Source organism: Biomphalaria glabrata, chromosome 15 (assembly GCF_947242115.1).
Source record: "Biomphalaria glabrata chromosome 15, xgBioGlab47.1, whole genome shotgun sequence".
Lineage (NCBI taxonomy): Eukaryota > Metazoa > Mollusca > Gastropoda > Planorbidae > Biomphalaria > Biomphalaria glabrata.
Genome location: NC_074725.1, coordinates 29,529,991 through 29,555,383, shown reverse-complemented (window position 1 = coordinate 29,555,383; position 25,393 = coordinate 29,529,991). Strand labels below are relative to the sequence as shown.

The 25,393-nt window shown below is 38.0% G+C and overlaps 1 protein-coding gene across 5 annotated transcripts in view; it reads right to left on the bottom strand.

Moving 5' to 3' along the window:
• LOC106068973 (uncharacterized) overlaps window positions 1-24,243 on the bottom strand; it is a 129,901-nt gene extending 105,658 nt beyond the window's left edge. The window contains exons 1-2 of one of the 5 annotated variants that reach the window (XM_056012337.1): window positions 23,879-24,243; window positions 22,754-23,153 (exon numbers count right to left, since the gene is read on the bottom strand). The gene's annotated coding sequence lies outside the window, so the exon portion shown is untranslated. Of the gene's footprint in view, window positions 1-22,753; window positions 23,154-23,874 lie in introns of all 5 variants that reach the window. The other 4 variants (XM_056012335.1, XM_056012334.1, XM_056012336.1 and 1 more) reach the window with 4 other exon arrangements.
• Window positions 24,244-25,393: the final 1,150 nt, after the last annotated feature.

Below are 25,393 nucleotides of genomic sequence, written 5' to 3'. Positions count from 1 at the left end.
TGTGATAAAAGAGTAAATTTATAGTTCTTTCACTTTTTATGGAAAGATTAGCTAAGCTTTACTAATATTTTTAATGTAAATCTAATATAGATTACAGCTAGATCCTTGATCAAGAAGGAAATCTAGATCTAGACTAGATCGTACGAGTTCTAAATCAGAAGTCTAGGTCTGGTATTATATCTAGATGTCCAAATAATGATATTATCAATAAATAATCACCCTACTTCTTTTCCAACTGCTCCAGACAGGATAGGATCATATCTTTTTTGAAGTAACGTCTGTATTTTATAAGATAAGATAAGATATCGCATTGAGACGTCAACAGCATGGAATAGCATGAAATTGCGCTAAACAAACAAACAAAATTGGTCAAACTTTTCTAATCGCACAGATTTATCATTGTTAGTCTAGATCTATTACAAATGTGATTGCATGACTGATCCAAACTAATTGATACAACTACGCACGTCTGTTGTTGCTGGGTTTTTTTTTAAATTATTTTTTTATGTTTTTTCTTGATCTGCTGTTGTTGTTTTCAAGCCAATTTTGAGTTGAGTTTCTTTTTCTCATTCCTACGAAAGAATGGATCCGTTGTGTCAAGCAGAAAATGAATTGCCTTCTGATAAGAAACTCATCCAACTAGATCAGGCTGATGCCAGCAAAGTGCGCAGTTCGCGATCCCGTCAAACACCGCACGCCTCGCCGCGCTAAACTGCACCGATTATGAATGTTTTACGGAGCTGGAGGTTCAGATTTGTGTAGTCGTCCGCTTGCCATGTTCGACAAATATTTACAGTGATAAGCAGACGTCTGCAAATGTTCGAGCCTTTCCTTCACGTTTTAAGTTCACTTTAATCAAGTCGTAACAAAACGTTTTCTCTCTCTCTCTCCCTCCCCCTCTCTCTCCCTCCCTTCGTCCCCCCTCCCTCTCTCACTCTCTCTCTCTCCCTCCCTTCGTCCCCCCTCCCTCTCTCACTCTCTCTCTCTCCCTCCCTTCATCCCCCCTCCCTCTCTCACTCACTCTCTCTCCCTCCCTTCGTCCCCCCCTCCCTCTCTCCCTCTCTCTCTCCCTCCCTTCGTCCCCTCTCCCTCCGTCTCCCTCCCTCCCTCTCTCTCTCTCCCTCCCTCTCTTTCTCTCTCTCTCTCCCTCCCTCTCTCTCTCCCTCTCTCTCTCCGTCCCCCCTCCTTCCCTCTCTCTCCCTCTCCCCCTCCCTCTCTCCCTCCCTCCCTCTCTCTCTCTCTTTTCCTCTCTCTCTCCCTCTCTCTCTCTCTCCCTCTCTCTCTCTCTGTAGCCTGGAAGTGGGTTTATCAAAAAAAAAGGGGGGGATGTAAGGTGTGGCTTGTACTGGCAGGTGAATGAAGTCAATGTGACGTAGGTGCGCGTGTTTTTGAGTCGGAAACAATAATACAAAAACTTTAACGAAGGATGCACTTTTTTAAAACAGGGATCTCCCCCCACCTGAAATCACCCTCAGGTAGTCCAAAGTCCACCAAGCAATGAACCCAATCGTACCCCAGGTAGTCGGACTGGGATGGTAAATGTTAAGTTTCCCCACATACCTAGATCATAATACCAGCCAGCACACACACACAGACATAGGCGCAGTACATTTAGCTATGATTTCCAATATTAAAAAAAAAAGGGCGGGGGGGGGGGGACTCTAATCAAGAACATCGGCGTATCTCATTTTTAAAAGCAGGTCGAAACAAAAGGGTGGGGTGAGATGTAACAGCCGTGTAACAGCGCCAGACAGCTAGACCAATTAACCCTTGCAAGTGTTTACCACTTACTTGATACAAAGCTCTTGAATAAAGCTCAGAGCACTGATTTTACAACAACAAATGATGAACTACTGACAAATATATGCAGCTTTCAATTGAGTTTAATGACGATTTAGGCAGAAACACGCAAAATAACAGGCTAAACACACACACACAAAACTATTAAAAAAAAACAAAGCTTATATTAAGTGTATCAATTAGCTCGAATCAATCACGGAAGCTCAAAATTGGAACCAGTGAAATCTGCCCATGTGGAGTATCACCAGAGAATGCCGACCACGTCCTCCAAAACTGCTCTCTTTACCAAGAGGCCCCCGTATAAGACATTGGCCCCAAATCACCCCAATAGAAAGGAAACTATATGGACAGCTCCCTGATTTGGAAACCACTGCGCAGTTCATCTCATATATTGGTCTAGTCATCTGAACACTTCAACAAAACAATGAGAAAGAAGAAGAAGAAGAAGAAGAAGAACAACAACAACAAGAAGAAGAAGAAGAAGAAGAAATCACGTAATTACATTTGTAATAAGCCTCAGATGACAATCCATAAAGGGGACCAATTCATTTTATACCACCACTTCAGTCAAGTACTGTTTCTTTCCCTTGTTTATTGTTAATCTATTGCCTACAGTTAATTAGCTACTTGTTCATTGAGTTTGGGTGTCGGAGAAATAACGTGTACAAGCTTTTTGGCCAGACAGACACACACACAGAGACACACACAGACACAGAGAGAGACACACATACAGACACAGACACACACAGAAACAGACTGAGCGAGCTGTAGCAAGATGTCTAGCAAAAAATACGAGACGACAGTTTAAACCATTAACCAAACCATGTGCCAAAAATTCATATCCATAACCGAGGGGACGGGAGGAAAAAGTGATTCTGGAATCCAAGGACCAAAAGTAGGTTTTTGGAATGGGTGGGGGGGTGATATAAAGAGGGCCTATCCAGTTGAACATAACAGATACTAGAATTTACGGGCCAAAAGTTTAATAAATGGGAACCGACAAAATCCGGGCCGATTCATTAGAAATTTAAAAAAAAAAAGGAGGGTGGGGTGTCCTGTCAAAAAACTTTGTGGAAGAGCGGAAAGGTGCAAAAAAAAAGGGGGAGGGTGATGTCTTCCATTTTATTGAAATGTGGATAGGAAAAAATAAGAAGAAGAGGGTTAGCTGATCAAAATAAACAGTATATACCCAGGGAACAAATCAACGGGCATAGCCGGGTGGTTGAATGCAAGTTTCAAAATGTACTTAAATTCTGTTCAAAAAGAAAACTACAATCAACACGAAGCCATTCACCCTCTTGACTTCAGCTTCGGCTTTTATCAGCAGTTCATCCCCACCCCCCCCCCTTTTTTTTTTTTATACGCAGTCATCTTGCATCAGAATTTGCCAGCCAATCCACCAGTCCATAAATGCTCGCACACACACACACACACACACACATCATAACCAAAAAAAAAAAGGGGGGGGGGAGGGGAGGATGCTAGAATGTTTAGAATTTCAGGGGAGGCAATTAATTAGTTCTGCTGGTATTTGTCTCACTCAACCGCCTAGTTTTTATAACAAATTCACAACCCGGGACCACGGGGGCCTTGCTACGCCACTGTGTATTTATTTATATTTATATATTTATGTATTTATTTATTTATGTGATTCTCTTTTTTTTTTCCTCAAAAAAGTTTGAATTTTTAGAATTCAATGTTGTACTTCTATAGTGGATAACAGAGCTAATGTGAACTCGTTCAGTCTGGCTGGTAAAAGGTGTGTACACGTTATTTCTCCCACACCCATTCTCGAATCATGCTGAAACCTCGCACAATTATTCATTGACATAGACAAGACATGAATATATAAATAAAAATTAACCAATTAGACACTGGTAATTCATTATGTTGTTAACTAGCAAACAAGGGAAACCAATACTTCAGAATTCACAGATATGGCTATATATGTTGGGTTTAGTCCCCTTAATTAATTGTTAACGCTATTTCTCCCTCACGCATTCTCCGATAACGTTGACACTTTAAACAATTATATATTTTAACTAATAAAACATGAATCAATAAACAAAAATTGCTCAATTAGTCACTTAATAATTGGTAATTTATTATTTTGCTTGATATCGAATAAGGGAAATAACTTGCACATTATAGATATAGTTATAAGTACGGAGTTTTTCCCCTTTAGAAAAGCTTTGTTTTTAATGAAAAAAGGATTTCGCTTGTTAATGTTGTTGATGTTGTTTTATAACAACACCAGAAAATGAATATCATGAAAAAAATAATAATCAATCAATACAGACGATTATGACATGTTTAGCCATACTAAGAATAAAGGTAGAATTGTTAGCCGATTCCGAAGTATGGGAGCCCTAGTTGGTCATATGTAATCTTTTTTTTTTAACCCATTGACTGAAAATTAGGAAAACTCTACCTCATTTCTTATTTAATAAATTAAAAAAAAAATGAAAGGTCAAGGTAACATAGGCATTCCAGGTGTCTGCGCTAGAGAAAAAGAAAAAAAACTTCTTTGACGTCATTACCTGATTTTTTTTTCCCTTTTTCTTTTACGTAGAGTCGTAGATAGTAAAAAAAAATAAGCAGTAAAAAAAAAAAAAATTCTCCTGGGTAATTTTTTAAATTATTTTTTTTCATGTTCTTGATCTCTTGGTTTAAAAAAAATAATAATAACTTTGTTGAACATAGCAAGCAACCAGTGTTGTCACGATATAACAAAACATGTTGTCTGACTTTTCTGTTCAGACATTCGGGAAAAAAAAACATTTTAATGACTTTTTTAAATATGAAAACACAGACGGCTTCCATCGTCCGCACGAGAATCACACACACACAAAGCAAAGGTATCAAACAATTGTTTAAAGTCTTCAAGTTTGTCTTTTAAGTAAAAGTAAAAAAAAAAAAGTTTCCCTTTCAGACCATGTGGTCTATAGGGCAGATGATGTAAATCTCATCTGTTTCTGTGGCCTAGTGTTATCGAGGGTGTCATGTGCCTTTACTTTTCCACCAACTATTGTCTGGTACCCATTAGATCTGAGTGAACTCAAAGGCGCCCTAAATATTGATACGATCTTCTCAATCAGGCCTTCTGCAAACACTACTTAACAACACAACAGCACATCTAACACAAGAACTTGACAACAAGAGCTTCAAGTAACAAAGTGGCGGTTTAATTACAAATACATCGACAGCCAATTCAACACAATTGGCCACATCAAATTCAAATGCTTTCTTGAACTTAACAGAACGGCCTAACTAAACATTACTAGTCTCTCTAGCTCGTACAGCTACATTCTCGAAGACTCAAGGCACCCCAAGTCCTTACTGCCTTGCTGTCCTGGACTCAACTGTCCTTGTAAACACACTGTCTCTCGACCATGAAGGGCTCTTGATCACACGACCACAACACAGGTCATACTTGCGTGAACTAGCAGTACTGTCCCTTGTCTATCGACAGCCGCTGACCCGTTGACCTGTGTGATTGGCCTGAGTCGTGTGTATCAGTAGGCCGCACATACATTAACCCTTTCGATCCGCCACTGGAGTTACAACAATATATAGAACTTAAAAATTTCAGTCTTCACCAGGATTTGAACACGGGACCCTCCGGTTAGGAGACCAAGCGCTTTGCCCCTCGGCCCGTGATGTTTAAATACAATTATTTAAAGCTACTGCCTTTTAGTCTGCTTCTACATTTTGTTAAGTGTTAATGGCTATAATTGGATGTTATTCATATTTCAAGTGGTCTTATTTATGTACTTCAGTGTTTTAGTGAGATTGTCTTTACTTTGTGCCATACTGTTGTTGTTTTTTAGGGTTATAGCTTTTATGAGCCTTGTATCTAGACACATACTTAGACTGTAAAGTGTTTGACTTATTAGGTTTGATTATTTGATTTATATTAGGTGCTAAAGTCTTGAATACGTGATGTTGATTTTGCTTTTAATTTTTACGTACTATAATGATTTCCATGCTATGACCTTCATATATTGAGCTTTTTTTGTTTTGTTTTGTTTAGTACCATTGGTCAGTGCTTGTATTTAAGGCTACAAGGCCAGGAGGATAGCCACCAGCAAAGTAAATACAAGCCAGGAAACTCGAAAGAAATGCAGTGGAGCAAGGTGCAACCGACCCAAGAGAAAAGACAAGCCAGGAAAATCGGAACAAATGCATACACTAGAGCAAGGTGCAACCAACCCAAGCCCTGAATGTCACTGGCTCTATAAGATAGCAAACTATAGCTATCTTATCTTATAAATTACAGACGATCCCCCAAAGGATAAGATAATTACGTCCTACGCTTACCCACATTTTACTCTAATCATCCATGTTAATTAGATGCTTAAACTCTTTGGGGCAGGGGTCATTAGGCGTTACAAAGGTATCGCGTGGTCAACCCAACGAGCGACTGCGTTCACTTTCAACTAATATGCCCTATGGAATTCGATGTATCCAGGAGGGTGGTGGGGGGTGCGCCTGAAACAACTTAAGATTTAAGACTTTCAGTCTTCCTCGGGATTCGAACTTGAAACCCGTTGGTCCGGAAGCCAAGCGCCCCATCCAGACACCTCGCCCCCACCCCCGCAACAAAAAAACTACAAGCAACAAGGAATTAAAACGAACAATTTAACACATCAGTGAACTTAAGTCATGCATGTATAACAAATACATGTCGAACTCGCAAGCATCTTCGTACAGTTTTCAGAGTTATTCTCCCTTAAATCGAGGCAGCTTTCAGCCCGCGGGCCGCAGACCGACGACCACCGCAGCGTTGTAAAGGCAAGCTCTTTTTATGCCAACTACAAGAGTCAGGTTACCGCCGAGACCACAAAACATCCACCGCAGTGACTCTGTTCGGCTCGCATCTAGTACCACCGAGTTGGTTTATTGTCACAGGCGACACTCGGCTGTTATGTTTGCTAATGGAAGGACTAACAAGCTGATTCAGGGGGGGAAAGGTTGAGACGCAGGGAGGGGGAGGAGGGGGGGGGTCTATTTCTACCCTCCCTTTTGAACATTAGCGATCTCTCCGTTTCGTGCAAGAGTGACGTCCCTTGTTCAGGTAAATAAACAGTCACGGAACCTAACAACTAGATCGAGGGTTCGTGGGGAGGTCAGATTGTCAGAAGTGTAGATCTTTCACCTTCACCTGTCTCGAAGCTGGCTACACCTTTGGGAACAACATTTGATCTGTCCACTTTTCTCCCATTTCCTAACTGTCTTACGACCACCGGTGAAATGGACACTTTTTGACAAGTGATGGGCACTTTTTAACAAGCGCCAGAAAATGGGCACCGGATTAATGAGTACTCTTTGATAGCGACTTTGATCTTTAAGATTAATTGTCTTTTTTTTTTCAGAACGCGTCCTACATCCTGGGCTATGACGTCATGGCGTCCTTTCAGAAAATCCAAACTTTGTTTATTTGAAATTGTATTTTCATGACTCGAAAAGCTGACAAAACAAAAAGCTGACAAAACGAAAAGCTGATAAAACAAAAAGCTGACAAAACAAAAAGCTGACAAAACGAAAAGCTGATTGTCACAGATTACATTATAGAATTGCTTGTACATTTCACTTTTGAAAGTAATATAAGCCCTCGACATAAGTCTCGGGATTTAATCCTCAAATTTAGACACTTGACATTCAAGTCAGGATTTACCCAAGGGACATAATTAGTATGTTTAAAATCTATTGGTTGATTTGAATTAAAAAAAGACATTTTTGAAAAGAGTTAGCGCCAGGGAATTGGCGGTAGTAAGAAGGTAAAGGGAGTCGATAAAATAAGGTTCTTGTAGATAGACACGTTTTCTAAGAGCTCTGTTTGAAAAGCCTTTGTAATATGGTTCATGCTCATTGATTTGTAATTTGTACATAAACTGTACTTACGTTGTATTTAATAAAGTTCCAGAGTTTTGTTTTATCAAAAGATTCGTCATTGGTGATTCTAGATCTTCATTTTTTGTTAACTATTGAATTCAAGTAAAATCCCCGGCATCACAACACGTCATACCATCTAAATGTTGTGACACTGATAAAACAAAAAGCTGACAAAACGAAAAGCTGATAAAACAAAAAGCTGACAAAACAAAAAGCTGACAAAACAAAAAGCTGACAAAACAAAAAGCTGACAGAACAAAAAGCTGACAAAACAAAAAGCTGACAAAACAAAAAGCTGACAAAACAAAAAGCTGACCAAACGAGTGGAAAAAAAGGCCCATAGGATACCAAATTTACGATGGACAATTTTTCGACGGCCTTTCTTTTTAAATTCCTAGATGTAGTGCTCGCATCGCAACCTTTGTTTGTTTGTCAATTCCTCTTTATCCCTCATAATGTTTCCAGTAGAACAGTGTGAATCTCCAGTCCAAGGTTCTCACGCTTACGTGAATGTAAAGATCTAGATCATTGATGCCCAACCATTTTCGGCCGGCGGGCCAGTTTAATTTCCGACACTCGTGTCGCGGGCCACATCATCGAATAGATAAAAAAAAGAAATAGAGAATAAACCATTTTAAATAGTTTTATTAGCAACCCGTAGCACTATTTGGCCTACGTACACACGTATGTCTATTATGTAAGATCGGTTTCATTTGTTTTATTAGTGAAACGTTTGTCTACTCAATGAAGTGCTTGTAAACATGTTTAGGCGGGCCGGATAAAGCCACATCGCGGGCCGGATCTGGCCCGCGGGCCGTAGTTTGGGCATCACTGATCTAGATAGCTTCTCAAAACCCATTACCCAGCTAGATAATTCAATATAAAATATAATTTTAAAAGTACATAATACACACACACACACATAAAAAAGGAAAAACATTTTTTGAAAACTTTTTAAATAAAGACAATACCTGATTTGTAAATCTTATGGAGTGATTATTTTGCTCTTCATAACTAATGAATGTTATTGTTGTTTTTTTTAAAAGGTACATTTTATATTTAGCCTCCATTCCTCCCACCAACCCCCAACCCCCCGGGAATGAAACCCTGTCTAAGCAAATCTATTAGACTTTATAATGTTCTGAGGTTTTTAATTTCGGGATCTTTGGGAGCCTCTGAGTCCACCCAGCTCTAATGGGTACCTGACACTAGTTGGGGAAAAGTGAAGGCGGTTGGTCGTTGTGCTGGCCACATGACACCCTCGTAACTTTTTAAAATAATATTCTAATGGTTAGGCCGCCCAGATCTAGCCTTAAAAGACGGTTCGCAAAAGGTTCCCTAACATTAATTTATTAAACTCTTCAATGAATCATGCCTGCAAGAGGAAATACACTAAGACGTATACAGTCTGTTCAAGATAAATATTTTTCAAGTTTTCTAGCCAAATTTACATTGATTTCTCTGTATACTTTAAAATATTATAACGGTCAAACTAGAGTTTTCCCAATGAGGCCCAAAACTAGAGTTTTCCCAATGAGGCCCAGTGGCTGACATTTTTTTTTTCCAACTGTCAAATTTATATATTCCGGTTTTTATAGGTTTGAAACAGTTTTTATTGTTTTGAATAACGATTTTTCAGCAAAATAATAAGCAAGATATACTAATCCAAAAGTGTCCCAACCTTTTTCGCCCAGATGAGTTTATGAATTTCTGGCACGCGGGCAAAGGAGGACTTAGAAGTCCGCGGGGCCCCGGACGGGTGTCATAAGCTGGATCGGGAGGCGTAAGCGTAGAGTATATGTATCCGCACCACTTCAAGCTAATGGGGTCGTCCTCCTCTAATGGGGTCGTCCTCCTCTAATGCTGTAGACCTCATTGTTAGTAAAAACAAAACCAAAAAAAAGTCCCTACGCAGGTATTGGCAATACGTTGTTTTTTTTTTTTTTAAACCAACTTGTCATGTTGCGAGCTACCATGGTAACTGGTATCATATCAATGACGGGGAGGGCTTCCAAAATATCGAAAACAGGTCCTCGTTTATAAGATCTGATATGGTTTCCGACGTTGACGGTGACAAGGAATCTCATATCGCGGGGCCCCCTTTGGGTGAGGGGTCTGAGCAGATTGCCCCACTTGCCCCCCCCCCAGGCCGCCTCTGACACGAGTCGAAGGAGGTATGACCCCTTTAAATATATGTAGTATATATGTTATATGCATATATGTGAGTGGCGCTCAGCCTCATCGGCTTCATTTCACTCCACCGGAAGTAGCTTCGAGGGGGGCCGGTTAGCACTGCGTCACGGGGGTCGGATGTGGCCCGCGAGTCGTAGTTTAAGCATCACTGTACTAATCAAATGTGGTTCATACATTCATATTTCAACAAGTGATGGTTGTTGTTTTTTTGTTGTTGTTTTTTTTGTTTATAACCACGTCTTCGCACATGCATTTCAGAACATTTACAGCCAGGTATCTCAATATTGTAAATTTATTTCCTTTTTATAGATATATAACAAAATTATTTAAATTACCACTGTTAAATTAACTATTTTGGTTATTTTTTTTTTATTGACTCGTGTTTTGTCTTCGACAATGAATAATTGTGCAAAGTTTCAACTTGATCCGAGAACGAGAAGTGAGAGAAAATGATGTGTTCGATATTTGTACCAGACGGGCAGACAGACAGACAGAGGAGTTGATAGAAGTTTGTCAAAACGTAAAGCGAATGTTCGTTTTCTCTAACTTGATACCGTAGGCATAAAAAAAATGTAGAACATTTTAATCATAAATAGAAAATGATATATATCTTAGAGCAGTGTTACCCAAACTTTTTTCCTTAACGGACCACTTTAGGCATTCTGGGTATTTAACCGAACACTTTCCTTATTTTTTTAGAGAGATCAATTCAAGTGATGACCTACTAGTTAATTATTCCATTAGTTTGTGGAACACCTATTCAGGCCTCGCGGAACCCTAGAGTTCCGCAGAACACAGTTTGAGAAACACTCCCATAGAGGTTTTAAAGAGAGAAAAAAAAATGCTGCATATAATATTTAGAGATATACACAAGATTATTTCGACCTTGAATGTGGAGTAGTCTCGACATCAAGGGGCCACGAGACATGCTGGTGACGCCCCTGTCTGGGGTTTTAACACCCTCAGGAAACATCCACGTCATTAATAAGTGCTGACGCTGCAGGTATTTCTATATTAAATAAATGTTTCCACGAGTAAAGAAGAAGAAACTATCGATATTACACTGACTAAAAAGCAAAAAAAAAAAAAATGCATATAATCTCAGGTGAAAGAGATAGTTAAACTACTTATAGATAGTGGGGGAGGGGGGTGATGAATCTAGTCCAGGGGTTCTCAACCTGTGGTTCGCGACCCCCCTTGGGGGGTCGATTGACGATTTGCCAGGGGTCGCCTAAGACCATCAAAAATATGGATTGTTATTGTCTATTCTTCTATTGCTGTATGTGTGTGTGTGTGTGTGTGAGGTGGGATCGCGGCAGAGTGGGAGATTGTAAAAAGGGGTCGCCGTTCTTGAAAGGTTGAGAACCGCTGATCTAGTCACTAGCGAGAGACTCGGGCAGACCCAGACATTTTTTTTACGTACTAGTGACTTCATTGAGTATGTTCGACACACAGGCAGCCAAATTTATTTAATAAACTTTTTTACTCCCCCATTTTTTCGGTTCGTGCTCCAAAATGGAAATATCGAAAAGCAAAGAGTTTTTAGTCACGAAAGTGTACACCAAAATTCATACATGCATTAAAATCTTTATATTCCTGAACTTATTTTCTTCCCCGAGGTGGAGACAAAAGAGGACGAAGAACATTAGGAGACGTGGCAAAACGTCCTAAATTAAATTTTTAGGGCTTGAAAGTCAATGCATTTTTTTTATCACTAAATGCACTGTATGCAGCAACATAAGTAGAAGCAAATAGAGCATCCTATTGACTTGATCAATGGAAGACGGATAGACAGGAATAGATGGATCAATGGATACATGAATGAATGGATGGGAGAATGGATGGATGGATATATGAATGAATGGATGGGCGGATGAATGGATGGATGAATGGCTGCATGGATAGATGAATGGATGGATGGATAGATGAATGGATGGATGGATAGATAAATGGGTGGAAGAAGAGAGAAGATCAACACAATTTCTAATGCTTGATGTAGTTTGATATAAACAAAATTGAACAACTAACTGGAGGCCGATATTCCACAAGTGAATATCCAGATTGCGGAAGCCCCAACTTCACAATCGGCCAGCGTTGCGGCTCAGTCCGGTCCTTCGATACCCCTGCCCACATTGGAAAACGAGGCCACAGAAATCATAGTCCATGACGAGGCCCGTGATACTTGAGCTGGAAACCCATAAGGCCCCCCACCCCAAGCCGAAAAAGCCTAATGTACCACTGATATGCAAACACGCGCAACACATTCTTCAAGACAGAGGCGTCGCTAAGAGAGGAGCTACCGGTGCACTCGGTTTTCATTTACGCCATTGACACTGCTTTGAGGTACCAAAGCTGTATCTTATTAATATAATGGATATAGCTCTTTAATACTGCGCCACTTTTGCTGAGGTTTCAGAGGTTAGCAGTAAAACCAACACGACACACACTATCTTAGATGTGAAGATAGCATGCGGCCCGGCTTGCCCTGGGCCTGCTCCAGGGCACATCTCGTATCTGACCTACATAACATGGCGTTAGATTAACACTAATTAGTTTCACCCCAAAGAGGCGCCCCGTCTAGCGAGGGCGACATGGGCGATGGGGGATCTGGTGTGAGGTTGATTTAATTAGCAGAGCTCTTATCAAATCTACTTCTGTTTTATGTTGGTTTTCTCTAAAACTCAGCCATAGCTTTGCACTCTCCTTTTTTTTTTTATTCAAACAACCGCCACCATATTTTGTTCTAACACTCTATCTAATATATAAACTATTATAAAGCATATCTGAGGTGTTTGCATATTTGCATAGAGTAAATAGAAATCAGATCCGTTTCCAATCTTGAACAAAATTTGGCATGAATGTTTCTTAGATCATGGTGGAGAGCGTAGTGTAGGCTTAATGCCTCTCCAACATAAAGAAGGCCATTAAAATAAAAATACCTAAACTTAATCTCTATTGAAGAATGAAACTTTTAAACAATTCGATTAAACCCAATTACACGGTTCCTTACACTAGCTATGTAAGGGAACATGGCGCTAGATGAGTGCCCCAATACGCAAACCAAGGCCCTTGGGCAGCGGGGTCATATCAGACTAGTATAAACACAGTAAATACAATGTATGAAAAAATTTTACTAAAAAAAACAACAACATATCTTAAGCATTTTCTTTGTTTGTTTACAAAATGTTCAAGTCAATTCAAGCTCTACAATAAATACATATAAACTATATAATACGCCTACATCGGCTTTGTTGTACAAGCTGTCTGAAGTTACAATCCAACGACCGAATATCAACACTCATGAGACATGGTCCCTCGTTCGACCTCTCAGGTGCGGTTCAAAGACAAAACAATTGCTCGTAGATTGTTTGCTGACTATGGCGCAGTGAGGGTAAACTTCTATAAAGTTCGAAAACTTTTTTATAAATAAACTCGCCTTCATTCTACAGATGCAATGCCTCATTAGAGGCCAAAAAAAAATTAACAACTATTAAATAGTTGTTTTTTGTTTCGGTGTATCCGGTTTTGTTTTGTGTTTAGTTGGCATCATTGAAGTACAATTTAGAATCCTTCACATTGCTTCGTTTCTAATGAAAATCCCCAAAATACAACTTAGTAAAATTCCAATGTAGATATGTATGAAAAAAAAATTGCAGGATGCCTAATGACCTCCACCCATTTCAAAACCAATACTTGTAACATATAAATAGCACACCTACTTCTTTCTCTATGTGAAATCTCTACAATGAAACAGTTTCTTCCCAGACCAGGCATACTAGAAAGCACAATCAACCTGGTTTATATCTAGTCCACCAAAATTCCTCATGAGCTCACTGCAATGCTGTTTGGCCTCAAACTTGGTTTGATGACAAGTTAACATCTGGAAACTGGCGCCGGTCTGTCAAGTTGTGGAGGCTTCTCTAATAGTGATTTGGAAAAAGCGGTCATAGTTCCCTTGGACCTTTCAGACTGTATACAATGGGCGCAGGACACGTGACTTATACACAACGTGCTAATGACAGAGTGATGTACAGGGACATTTTTTTGCGTTGATTAGCCCAGCTCCAAGTACACCTTGTTGTACTTGTACATAAAAAGTTACAATAGGAGTTGTCAGCTGGTAAACGCACCAACAAAAACATTTAGTATTATGGTTTCTCGGAACCCTTAGGCTTCCGAGGAAACTAAAGACAGTTCCTTTCGAAAGAATCCCAATATCAAGGACCTCGTTCGTGTAAGTACATGTGTCTACAACAGAGGACAATAGACAACCCAATGATCGTCAAGTCTGAACAATTTCTGTACCATATTAACCTGAATTGTTGTGAAAACATGGAACTTACGGTTTTGTCTTAAGTGATTTTTGGCAATGTGATCTTCTGCTGAAAAAAAATAAAAAGTCCTATCATTTGCATCAATCCTACTCAAAGTTGCGTCAGACACTCGATACAGACACAGTCTACAACAAAGCCAATCACGACATTTTGGCATCAACTTGGCAGCCGCTGCTATTAAAGTGGGATATCGCGGTTATGATAGCCACCTTATCAGATACAACTGCACGCGCTCATCCCACGTCTGCTCTGGTCTGATGCAGAGCACGTGTGCCCACTCGCCCGTGGAATGAGTCTATAGCCTTCACTCCATGCTCACGTGTGATCAAGGTCGTTTGAAAAGTGGTACAGGCGCTGCTTAGATTGTGCTGGATTATAAGATACTGATTAAAGGGATGCACTAAACACTTTATATCATTAATGAAAACCCGAATGTAAATAAATTAAAAAAAATACCAAAATACTTTTGTAAAAAAAAAAGGAAAGCTTATATAAGGGAAAGTACCGCATAATTACTTCCAATTCTCTCAATACTTTAAGATTTATTTTCTCCATTCATGTACAAAAATGATACAACGACCAATGTATGTTTGTTTTTTTTTTGTTTTTTTTTTTGTTTGTTTGTTTTTTGGTTACGATTATAACCACGTCTTTGCACATTCATTTAAGAACAGGAAAATTATTTTTTTTTTACATGCTTCAAAAAAAAATATAAAAAAGGTAAGGGAAATAACTCCACATTGACAAAAATTTATCCAAACTATAATAATTATTTCCCTTTTTCGATATCAAACAAAAGTAATTAATTAACAGTTATAAATTAACTATATATTTTTTTTATTCATGTGTTGTCTTGGACAATGAACAAATTGTGCAAAATTCCAACTTGATCTGAGAATGAGAAGTAGGAGATGAAAAACGAGTAAAAGAATCCCCCCCCCAGACAGACAGACAGACAGACTGACTGATTAAATGAACATAAGCTTTGTAAAAATAAGTAAAGATTCATGATGGTGTCAAGTGGCCCGAACAACGACCAACCGTATTTGCTTTCCACAATCCTTTGGTTTAGTCTTATAGACATCCTCGCAATTACGCATTTAAAAATGTCAGGTTTTGAACTCTTGGCCTTCGCTCTACCATTTAGCGACCTTTTCAAAGACTTTTCACATTCTATGGCATCGTACTTAAGAGACTCTTTGACCTCTGCTTCATGACCCACGAATAAACTCTCTAAGAGACGGTGACCCGACAAAACGGCACCGACAAAATAGCGCGAAATTTCCCTACAAAATAGCGCAAGACAAAATAGCCCGAAATTTCCCTACAAATTAATGCAAGACAAAATAGCGCAAGACAAAATAGCGCGAAATTTCCCTACAAATTAATGCAAGACAAAATAGCGCAAGACAAAATAGCGCGAAATTTCCCTACAAAATAATGCAAGACAAAATAGCGCGAAATTTCCCTACAAATTAATGCAAGACAAAATAGCGCCGACTAAATAGCGCGAATTCCCCGACAAAATAGCGCAAGACAAAATAGCGCGGACTTATATGTGTGGGTATCAAAGTGAAGGTCCTGAGCAGCATGCTTTCTTGATGCCTCTATCTTCTTCGATATGAATAGATCTAAAAGTATGTCATATTTGCAGAGAAAGAGATCACTTGTACATTTTATCTCTTTTTCCTTATTCATCAATGTTTAAATTACATAACAATTATTTTGAAATGTAGTGACCCCGTTCAAGGTTCAGGCATATGATGATGTGTGTGTTACACATGTGTGTTATAGTATAATCAGAAATCTTGAAAATTTGCGCCATTTTTCGGAATCTAAATAAATGATATATTTAGAAAATATTCATTTTAGTTTATTACAATTTTTAAATAATGTTGCATATTTATGTTTTCAGATTTATAAAGAGTTTCCTGCAAAATTGCTGAAAAATAATGATAACATTAAGATAAAAAAAATATTGTCTCTATTACTATTTTACGATATCTAAAGTAGTTTTTTGTAAATGAATGAAATATATTTTACCAAGCTATTTTGTCGGCGCTATTTTGTCGGGGAACCCTAAGAGACTACGTCACTGCTCGGCTGAATTTTAGTAGCGTTTTTTATTTTTTTTTGATCTAAAATTCTTTAGGAAAAGTTGAATGGCCTGGACCCAATAAAATGCATTTGGGTTAATTTGTCAAAATATTTGGTGTTAATTTTTTTGAACCAATTAATATTTAATTCACACCTGGAATTTGAATTTAAGTGTATGACAATGAACAGGTGAGCGATGCAGATTTTTTTTTTTCGTGAAATGTAGTTGCATTTTATCACGTACGCTCTACACTGTCTTATAAAGAGAAATTTCGTATTTATTTTCGGTGGGCATCTTTTTACATGCATGGGGAAAGAAAGCAATTTATTACTATGATTCAATCTAAAGGAAAAAAAATTATTAAAAAAGAAAGAAAAAAACATAAATTTAGTAGATTCCTCAAAGGAACCACAAATCAGCTGACTGAATTAACGCTACTAGATCTCACTGAATCTAATCATTATATATCATTATAGGCAAAACGAGCATGTTTTATAGTTTATAGCAGCTGTATTTTCATTTGAGACCAAAAGAAAATCCGCTTCCGACAGACGCAAGTAGCGCAAAGAAAATCTACATCGAACACCGGCGGGCAATGGTGATGTCTGCGCAGGATGTGGCAAAATATGTAGGTCACAGCTGGGCACGTGGAATACTGCATTCCTCATTAATCTTCGAACTCGAAGACACGCCTTATTATTATTTCCATTTTCAGATATTATTTTCATACCGGAATTTCCATATTCATTTTCCAAACATGAATACCCTATTTTTATGCTTATGACAATGCTCGAATACCTTATTTTCATGCTTATGGCAATACGCGAATGCCTTATTTTCATACTTATGACAATACTCAAATACCTTATTTTCATACTTATGACAATAATCGAATACCTTATTTTTATGCTTATGACAATACTCGAATACCTTATTTTTATGCTTATGACAATACTCGAATACCTTATTGTCATGCTTATGACAATACTCGAATACCTTATTTTCATGCTTATGACAATACTCAAATACCTTATTTTCATACTTATGACAATAATCGAATACCTTATTTTTATGCTTATGGCAATACTCGAATACCTTATTGTCATGCTTATGACAATACTCGAATACCTTATTTTCATGCTTATGACAATATTCGAATACCTTATTTCCATACTCGAGTACAGTACTTCCATGCTCAAATAGTTTGTTGGCATACACAATACACATCTAAATGTATGCTCGAATATTTCATTACCATAATTTTCTTAATTATGTCTATACTCGATTATCGTGTTTCCATTTTCGAATACCACATTTTCATGCTCGCCTTGTTAGTACACTCGAATACATATCTAAATACACAGTAGTGTCTTACTATGTCCGATTATCTTATTCCCATACCGAAATATCATATTTTTATAATCGAATACAGTATTTTATACTCGAATACCTTAACAGTTGGTAGCTTTATGAGAAAAGTGTTGCGTTTATCGGAGAAATGTCACTTGAAAATAGAATTTAGTCATAGCGTTCACGTGTGTTGTGACTGACAAGACGTGACGAAAGTCGCGCAGACGTGGCACAAACAACTGGCCTACACCATCGCGCCCCCACGCACACACAGGCACCTACCTTCGCACCCACAGCAGCGAGTGACACACGGACCTTCAGCTGACAAGACCACGGCAGTTGGTGACATGCAGTCTGAACTTATTGTCGTTTTATCAATGCAGGTCACCGCCAACAATATTTACATTAGGAATGAGTAACTTCCTGTCGAACAATCCTTTATCGTTTTTTTTTTTATTTAAAAAAAGAGGTTATGAATAATTGCATTATTCGTGCTTTTCGCTAGTTACTTCCTATATTTATTGTACGCTCTAAAAACAAGTTGTAGGCCTTGGCTTTCTTAAAGATATAAATAATTACTTAGCCTATTTTTAGAAAAATTGACATTTTAACAACACATCTTTTTTTTTTTACAAGTTAAGTTTCAGAAGTTAGTTCAGAAATATTTTTACCAATTTTTATCACGTTGAGCTATGAATATGTTTTGTTTTTTAACAGCGCTTTATAAATACAATTATTATTTGTTTCTGTTTAGCTTTTAGCTTTCTCAATGCGCTATGATCCTATCACTTGTCAGGACCAGTCGTGAAAGGGGGAGGGAAGAAAGGGGGTATCTTGGTGAATGTTGACATGATCGTTTTTTAAATACATATAAAAATGTTCACTCAGGAGTCAAGAATCCTCAAGGGGACTAATTCAACTTTTACCACATCTATCAAGTACGATTTCTTCCTCTTGTTAGTCAAGATACCAAACCAAAATAACTAATTACAGATAGTTAATTAACCAATTGTAGTTATTTTTTTAATTGATTCATGTATGCTGGAGTCAAAGAAATAATCGTGCAAAATTTCAACTTAATCCGAGATTGGGTGTGGAAGAAATAACGTGTAAAAAACCTTTTTAACAGACAGACAGACAGACAAGAGTTGATATAAGCTTTGTAAAAACAGATTTAGAAAAAAAAAAAGGTCGAATCACTAGGATATGATATGCTCTAGCAATGCGATGCCCAAAATACGGCCTGCGGGCCAAATCCGGCCCGTGACATGGTTCCATCCGGCCCGCCGAAACGTCGGCTAAAAGTGGAGAAAATCCCCCCTCTAAAAAAAAAAGGTTCAAAAAATGTATCTTTAGTACTTAAGGATTCTCATATTATCTCTGATAACCTTTAACGTGCGTTTCTCAATAGGAAATGTAGAATATACCAGCAAAAGTGGGAGGATCTTTACTTTTATTTTTTTTTGTGGAACATGTTAATAAGCCAAAATGTTTTGTTTTATAAAGAAATGAGGCTGTTTAAAAAAAAACAACATATATGTCAGCATTATAAAATAAATATGGCGGCATTCTTGTTTCGAACCACGAATACAAGATTGATTAACTCAGCGGATCGATGGGAATATTCCCCAAAAAGAGACAAGAAAATGAGGCGGTTTTAAAGGCACCTACACTGCTAACATTTTAAGTAGAGAAATGAAGTTATTTTCTAATATAACATAATCCAAAGGGGTTCTGGTGAACTAGTTTCGGAACAATTTCATTTCGTTTCTGTAACTTTTCGGTCACGTGACCCGCGAGACGAGTGTTGTGAATCAAAATGGCCCGCAGGTCGAATTAGGTTGGGAATCACTGCTCTAGCCTATACTGTAGTGATCTAAGGAACATGCCAGGTTTCACACACTAAGACGATCAAACGTTGGTGATTTTAGTAAGAAACAAAAGAGCTACATATATAGATACCTAACATTCTACTTTATATAACAGATACAGCAAAATAAAGGCGTCGAACACAGAAAGTCGCTGACAAGAAAATGACACCAATTCGGTTTAATATAAAAATTCACTATTACACCCAATCGTATTTACTCAGTAGAATGATGTAGTGGTATATTAATGGCCTTTTTTTTTCATGATTTTCGTAAACTTCATATGGATGTCATCAAAATGTCAATAGTTGAAACTTTTCATACGACAATAAAGCGCTTTTTAAAAAAAAAAAAGTTTTAATTTTTTTTTCAAATATGTTAAAAAATCCATGTAAGCACACACAGTAGTGCTCATCTCTAGACAGGAAATGACGACTCCACTCAACTCAACATCTCAAAATACATTTTTAAGCGTAATCAACTCTCTCCATTGCGAAGTCTGTCACTAGTGCATACAAAAACCAAGAAGAGAGGCATCACGTGACTAGATTCAAGTGTCTACACGGTGACAATGTCTTAATTGATTGCAGGAAACACAATTGTAACGATAGACGATAACACTTAAGTCGGTTAAAAACAAATAACAATAACATTGACCTCTTCACCCGAGACAAACTTGTAACATGTACAAGGTCCGGACAGGAATGCAATATTTTATAGCGATGTGTAGCTGAGAGGCTTAAAACCGTTTGGCCGTGATTTGACTATCCAACAAGGAGGCTCGAATAAGAATCACGACTCGAGCAGGGTTGTATTTACCGAGCGCTAAATGGCAGCACGGAAACCTTCTGCCAGATTCTTCCTTCAACGCTGATCCCCTAAACAGATTGATGTGTTTAGCGCGGGGGCATTAACATATGGTAGGATGCAAAGGGTGATTAAAAGAAGTATCAGCTTTGTTTTCAATATAATAATAATAATAATAATAATAAAAAAAACAACGAAAATATGGGAACCTTGGCTTGGAGATTAAGCGTTTATGGAAATTATCTAAAATAACAATATACCCCATTGTCATATCAACCGAGGGGATACTACTAACTGACCTCACAGATACCTTCAAGGCCCTTAACATTCCTAGGAACATTCTCGTTGCCTGTCAGAGGGCGGTACTGCTGCAGACCTGCCACATCTCCAGAAAATTCCTCAGTGGAAACTGTTAAAGGGACTACGATGAATTTTGTTTCTCTTTAGCGAAACTCGACCCTGGCAGCGCCAGAGAATGACTACTCGTTCATTTCTAACATAATAATAATCTTTATTGTCCGTAAGGAAATTTGTCTTACAATTTGTACATTACACCAAACAAAGCATTGTAACTATAAAAAAAAAAAAAAAATGTACACTCACACCTAACTCACTCATAATTTACATGTGAAAAGTTTAATATCAGATTGTTTTTATTGTTTATATAAAAAGTGATATACTGTCATTACTCAGATATTATCATCATCATCAAACTCCATTGGAGTGAGGGCTTGAGAGGTTCAAATCCTCTCTTGCAAAAGCCCTGGAGAAAGACCTGCTGTTTTGCGTAGTGCGTGCATGTTATCATACAGATCGATAATTTGTGGTTTCCCAGACCAGACGGAGATCAGCAAGTCGGTAATTCACGGGCAAAATTGATGTGTATGGGAGGGGTAGAGTTATAAAACGAGCCGGGACACGTAGATATAGCAGATACTAATATACTAATACTACTAACTGATACAGATACCGAGGGAGGGACGAAAATGTCGAGGAGAGAAAAAAAAAAGGAAATGGAATGTACAGGCCAGGGGTGACTTGAGTTTGGGAGGGCGTTACAAAGCGGGCCATACCCATGAAACGCAAAACATATAAGAATAAGCTAGCCAAAAGGGACATAGTCACTAGTTTTATTGAAAGTGAGTGTCGTTACCGGTCCTTGACTTGTAGCAACAAACTGCTTACAGACATCTAAACTGCTGTACGCGTAATAGATCTTTATTAATAAAACCTGAAATAACTTGAATAACTTCCTTTAGTGAACAAACTAAAGTAGAACTTTATTTATAATATGGACAAAATCAAGTTAATATGAAATCAAATAAGTTAACTAGACTTAAGTAATAGTATTTCTTAACAAAATCTAACGCATTACAATAACAACCGTTCAGTCTCACGTTCTGGAGTCGTCTCCCCTAACTAAGACCAAGTGACGACAATGCCACCTATGTTGCATCATTCACAACCGATCGCTAACCTCTTCCCACCGTCACCATATCAACACACACACACACACTCCTTAACAGTGAGGCGGCCTAAAAGTTCGTTGTTGTGGATAAGGGCTATCTATTGTGAGATGCTAAAATATTATACCATTATACTGCAATGCTGAATGTTCCACTGAATATACAATGCCCAAAAAAAGTGTTTCGTTTGGGGAAGAAACGTTTCATTTAAAAAGTAGTTGGGGGGGGGGGGGTATGACGCAACTGATGGGAACTAAGTAACGTTTGTGCTTACTCTATACGATGATTTCAACCATAGTGTAGCCGGGGTATATGCTAGTAGATCTAAATTGATATCTTAATCTATTATTAAAAAGCCCAGAGTTCTATGTCATAAAATGTTGTTGTTCGTTTTTAGCAATTAGGTCTGAAACCGCGGTTGCTGAGTGAAAAAGCAGTTGGCTTACGAACCGGAGGGTCCAAGCCTCCCAGGTTCGAATCCTAGTGTTGATTGGGATTTTTAATTTCGGGATCTTTAGGGAGTAGTCCGTCCAGCTCTAATGGGAACCTGACATTCGTTGGGGAAAAGTAAAGGTAGTTGGTCGTTGTGCTGGCCACATGACACCATAGTTAACCCTGGGCCACAGAAACAGAGGACCTTTACATTACTTGCCTTACAGACCCCATAGTCTGAAAGGGGAACTTTAATTAGATCTAAATATAAATCTATATTTCTTCTAATCGATAAAATGTCTTTAAGCAGCTCATCTGGCAAAATAGGACATGAATCAATACCATCCAAAGGCGTATCGATCTCTCTCGTGGCCTGCCTCTATTTTAGGGCTGCTCGGAGAATCCCCAAAGCTTAGGGGATTGCCCTTATTAGAAAGTAAACAGATCCAGAAGTACACATGACTCATGGTGAACTTAAAATAGTATTAGAACACAAATTGGGTGACTCACCTTTGTAAAATTAATTCCAAGACAGAGAATGAAATTTGTCACAGATTGTGTCACGTTCTTCCTAGAAGTCACTTATCTTATTAGATGTAGCTCTAGATATTATCCCACGTCAATGAAAGATTTAACATTTTATAGATATATATCCAAAGGAATTCACAAGCTTAACACATAATTCACATATGTCAATACAAATCTAGATTCATGTGTGACCAAATAGATCTAGTCAATGTTGACAGATAGATCAATGGCTCCTTTCTCCAAATTCAGAATAAATTAGGCCAGTAATAGATCTTATATCTTCTTATCTTATATAATACAGACGTTACTTCAAAAAAGAAGATGATTACGTCCTACGCGTCATGCATTTAGTCATCTAGATGTAAACTCTATGAAAGTCGATCTATTTGGATAATACGAAGAATCACAACCAATGAAGACATTGCGAACTAGACTTAGATCTCAATCTAAATTAGATCTAGTTACTAAAGTAAAGCTAGGTATAATATTGTAGACCTAGACTCTAGATCTTTAGTGTTGATGGCCTATTGTGAGCGTAAGCTAGATCTAGATCTGATAAGGCCTACTCAAAATCTTATATTCTAAATGTAATTAGGTGTTCTCTCATTAAAAAATGATGTTCTAGACTCTATAGATCTAGATAAGTTACATCTAGACAATACTAATCAATCCAAATGATTATCTAGAAAATAAAGATATGTTGACTTAGAATATTTTCTTTCAAAATGATTGTTTCTAAATAAAAGATAAGCAGTATATAGGATCATAGATTTAGTATATAGATCTAGATCTAACTAGGTAAAAACAGAAAAAGTATAGAACTATATAGATATATATATGATTATGATATAATACTTCATATAAAATCTAGAGTCTAGATCTCTAACACTAAAGCACAGCTTGAATACGAATTAATTACTAGACTAGATCTAGAATCGTAGAGTTTAACATAATTAATAATGCACACAGTATAACCAGAATAACACTAATTTCTTTTTGGATTATAAAGATTATTATTATTATTAAATCTACTGATCTAGATCTAGACAAGTCAATAGATCTAGATCTATAATCTATCTATATTCTATATCCATGCTATCGACCTACAGAAGGCTACAGCCACAGAACAAGGTTGACACATGCACAATTTTGATGTATACCGGTACGAGAAATGAAACTGATGTACACATGTGTACAAAGCTCAGCCCTCGTGTAGACAAAAAGCATGTCACGAAAAGTGAAAAGTACACAGGGCTATATATCAGTCACTGTTTGAACACTTGACACAGTAATACGATCTCGGTATCTAGAAACTAAGGCTAGTAACGGGCTGAATAACTCCGAGCGGAAACACATGCGGGTTTTTTTTTTAATTGTGTGTCACACTCGGTGTTTTCGTGTGTATGTGTTCTTGACGGTGACACATTGAAAATTCCGAGACCTTACTCAGAATAGAACAGTATTATTTTGAAATAACTGGATCTCGAGTAATAATAGACTGCTGATTGCGTTACTAAATAAATCACAGAATAGAGAAAGGGTAGTGTTTACTTTGTATTCAGGCAGGGGGAGGAGGGGTCAGAGACGAAGCGGAGGTCCAGAAGGTTGACCTCTCGCTGGTGGGCAGAGTTAACCTTTTAGACTCTGTGCTGCTAGCGGACAAGGGGAAGAAAAAAAAAACCTGCGTGACACACAAGTGACAAACACACTCGAGGTCATACAGTCGGGGTAAAGTCTCAGCAGACGACAGCCGGTGATAATTTCAGAGGAAGAACAAAACAATAATGGCGCTATTTGGATAGCGGAAGTGATGAATTATTACTGTTAATATCACTCCGCTTCCCTCCCTCGTGTATCACATTTGCTTTTTCTTTTTTGTTCTACTGTCGCTTTTTGCTCGGTCGTATTTTTTAAGCTATTTTTTTTCTTTTCTCTGGACCCCCCCCCCACCTCCCCAGCTGTTTTCTTCGCTTCTTGTCCTTGACACTTTTTCAGAAATTTACACCAGGTAACAGAAAGGCAGGAAACTGAATCAAACGACATTGAATTAGCACTACAACTACAAGATTGATATATGTGTGGTTCTTCCCCTTTTGGTAAGCTTTTTTAAAACAGTTCCAGTTGTCAAAAAGTGCTATCGAGTTTAACTAGTGAAGTAATTTGATATGTCTTGGTGTTTGTGGTAGAATTGTAATATTACAATATTTTCAATTATAATATGTTCAATCGGATTAAACCGAAGAACAGAAAGATACAACAACAACGAAAGAGAGAGAGTGTATAGACGGCCCTCTTGGTCCGCTGTTTGGTTGGCAAATGTAGGTCAAAGGATTTTTTTTTATATTTATAGAGCGATAGCATGAGGTTGGTGAAATAAGTTTACTATAGCGATTTCGCTTTTGATATTTGAACCTTATACAATACAGACGTTACTTCAAAAAAGAAGATGATTACGTCCTACGCGTCATGCATTTAGTCATGCATATTAACCAATGACTTTAATTCTGCCAAGTCACTGGTTTTCCTGGCTAGCCCAGGCAACCCATTCCATGCACTAATAGCACTAGGGAAGAAGGAGTGTTTGTACAAATTTGTCCTAGCATATGGGACGAGGAATGTGCC